This window comes from Triticum aestivum, chromosome 4D (genome assembly GCF_018294505.1).
Source record: "Triticum aestivum cultivar Chinese Spring chromosome 4D, IWGSC CS RefSeq v2.1, whole genome shotgun sequence".
Lineage (NCBI taxonomy): Eukaryota > Viridiplantae > Streptophyta > Magnoliopsida > Poales > Poaceae > Triticum > Triticum aestivum.
Window position 1 is genome coordinate 423,971,255 of NC_057805.1, and position 3,252 is coordinate 423,974,506.

The window sequence follows — 3,252 nt, forward strand, 5'->3', positions numbered from 1 at the left end:
TGTTAGATGTGTATAGTCTCTTTTCGGTACATCCCCATTGTATAAGGGGTTTCTTGCACTTTACAGCACATGTATATGTAATGGCCTTTGGCTCTCAGTGAATACTAGTTGCTCATTATCCAACACTGATGACACAAACATTTGGTACGGAAAAGGCTAGCAGACAAGATCAAACTATGATTTTCCTGGATTCAGCGTTACTGCAGCTTCAGCTTCAAATGCTTCTTCAGACAAAGATGAAGAACAGCGGCGAGATTCAGGATCCCGACGATGAGGATCCATTTCATTGTGGTGTTCCAGTGCCTGGGCTCGATTGAGACAGGGATGAACAGCTTCTTGGGCCACTTGGCTCGAAGCACGCCAATGTCGACCGAAGCGGATCCCGACAAATTTATTATCATCAGTTCAGAATTTTGGAAAACGCGCACAAATTGTGCACTATATATAGGACATGACTAAACTGAAAGGAACTAAAATCTCCGGTAAGCTCTCTACGAATATGACTAAATTGAAAGGAACTAAAGTGTCCACTAAGCTCTTGAATTTGCTTCATTCTCCCTGTAGGTCTTCTTCCACAGCTCGATGTGTCAGAAGATCTGACAGGTACCAAACTATACCATGTGTAGCTAACTTAATAGAAAATACATGACATAGTTTCTTTTCCTATCTAGTAGTATTTCACAGTAAAGAAATTTGCACATGAAAAAGATGGTGGAAACACATACACTGAACTACATGAACAAGTCCAATTGCTGTACTAGACTACTAGTATCATTATCAAATCTATAAATTCTCATGAAATCTGCGCAAGCAGGATATTTTTAACCATCGATTCATCCATCACTCCAGATTTCTGTTGCTTAGAGCATTTGTACTCTACATATATATTTGTCATCAGTTGAGGATTTTGGAAAAACCAGTATAACTCACTTTAAACAACATGTCAACACTACGTCAGAACTACACATCTCTGATTCTCTGGATGTGTGCAGAATGACACATACAATTCAGAGAAACAGGCCAACACAACACTAATGGGCGATCCGGCGATCAAGGCGCCAAAGGATCTACTTCTGCTTGATAGTCATCGAAGCATTTACATAGATGGATCATCCAATCACAGATACATTTGGAGAGTTCAATTACACTTGTTGTGCTGCGTTCCACACAGCGACGGGAATTTTGAGTAGATTCTTCTGTGGCATGGCCGGCGGGATGAATTTGATCCTTGGTGCCTTCTTTACCGGAAACGACAAAGCGTCGACCTTTGCCGCGGCGGGTGCGCGACGAGGAGCAGCAAACCATCGGTGTTTGAGGGCCGCGGCCGTCGTCAGTCGCTTGTCGGGGTTGCAGGTGAGGATGCCTTGCAACACCTGGAATCCTTCGTCGGACAGCTTCTCTTGAGGGAACAGGTCCCGCAGCTTGTTCTCCTTGTGCCCCGGCGGTAGGAGTCGTAGGGCCTTGGCGGTGTGCGGCAACGATGTGAACTCCGGCCACGTCCTGTCGTCCGGCGTCCCGAGCAAGCGGAAGATGCTCCAGAGTTGGATGATCTCATTGTTTGTGTCGTCGTCATCGTCGTCATCATCATCATCGCCGAGGAAGAGCGTCTTGCCGGTGAGCATCTCGGCCATGACGCAGCCGAGAGACCACGTGTCGACGAGCGCGTCGTAGTCTTCCTTCCCCAGCAGAATCTCGGGTGCCAAGTAGAACGCCGTGCCGGCCTGGGTGTACGGCGGCAGCTCGGACAAGGAGATCGCCAGCCCAAAGTCGCAGATTTTGACGAGCTCCCCTTCTTGGCCGATGAGGATGTTGGCCGGCTTGATGTCGCGGTGGACGACGTGGCGGTCGTGCATCTTCTTGGCACCGGTGAAGAGCTTCCACATGATGGCGCGCACCGTGGACTCCGGGAGCGGCGGGCCGCCGCCGCGGCACCTATTCCAAGGAACTCATGGAGGGTCGGCGCGGCGACGTACTCCATGACGAGGCCGTAGGCGCCGTTATCAGGGTCGCGCACCAGGCCCTCGAAGCCGACGACGTAAGGGCTCCCGTCGCAGGCCTCGAGGAATCCGGCCTCCCGCAGAAGCTCGGCGGGGTCAGGGGGCTCCGCGGACCCGTCCTCCCAGTTGACGTACTTTGATGGCGACGATCTTGCCGGTGGCGCGGTGGCGCGCCCGGAGGACGCAGCCGAAGCCGCCCTCGCCGAGGCATGTCTCCTCCTGGTAGTCCGCGCTGCTCCGGATGTTGTTGACGCGGCTCCTCTTGCAGCGCGCCGGCGATCCTTGGGTGGTGGTGGCGTGGCCGGCGCCGAGGACGGCAGCAGCAGGTCGCTTGCGCGCGGCCATCGCCGTCGCGCGAGCTCGACGGAAGGACTACACGCTTCGGTTGATGGAGGCGAGGAGGATGGCAGCGGTGGATCGAGGGAGGAGGGGAGGTGGGTGATGAGCTGATGGATGGATCGATCGACGCGATTCGTCATGGAAATATACGCAGGAGCGGCCCCGATGGGAGTCGGATTCAAATTCAAATCCGAGTTACGCCCGGCACAGCAAACACCACACGCGCAAGGCCGCTTGCCGCCCGCGTTTTCACCACCTGGCAGTTTGGAGTCTGAATCTGAAGGCATTTTCTCTTTCTTTCTTGGCGGTTGCATTTTCCCTTGCAATCTTCGATTCCCAATCAGCCGTGCGGTGTGTCCGGCACCTGTTCCAGCGTTTTTCCCTTGCAATCTTGGATTCCAAATCGGACACACCTGCACCGTTGGTTCTACAGAGTAGTTTGAAATGGACCGTTGGTTCTGCGGTTGTGGGCTCGTGCCTGCAGTTATCTGAGAACCATGGTTACATTTCCCTTTGGGAATGGACCAGCGCCGGGTTGTTGTTATCAACATTTTGGTGGCCGCAACCTCAGACCTGTCGATATGGGTCTATGATTTTATTGTTGTAGCATGATTGGTACTTTGTCAGTTTACTCTATTTTTTGAACAGGGGCGTTTTTTGTCAGTTTGCTCTGTTGGAAGGTTGACATGCTGATATATTGTGCTCTCACGATATGTTGCCAAAGAAGTATTAGGTGCCAATGGTGGAGCATATTAGGGTCGCCATGTCATACGTTGCAACAGCCCAGGGGTAGCACACTTTAATAGGAAGTGACTGTGCATCATGATCGTATCATAAGCATCATATTTATTTAATTTTAATACAAACACTCACCTTTTGATTAAAGCAAAACAATAAAAAATTGCCAGTTGTCCAA

At 51.3% G+C, this 3,252-nt stretch overlaps 1 pseudogene; it reads right to left on the reverse strand.

Annotated features, from left to right (window-relative positions):
• Positions 1 to 969: 969 nt before the first annotated feature.
• Positions 970 to 2,342, reverse strand: LOC123100175 (putative cyclin-dependent kinase F-2; annotated as a pseudogene).
• Positions 2,343 to 3,252: the final 910 nt, after the last annotated feature.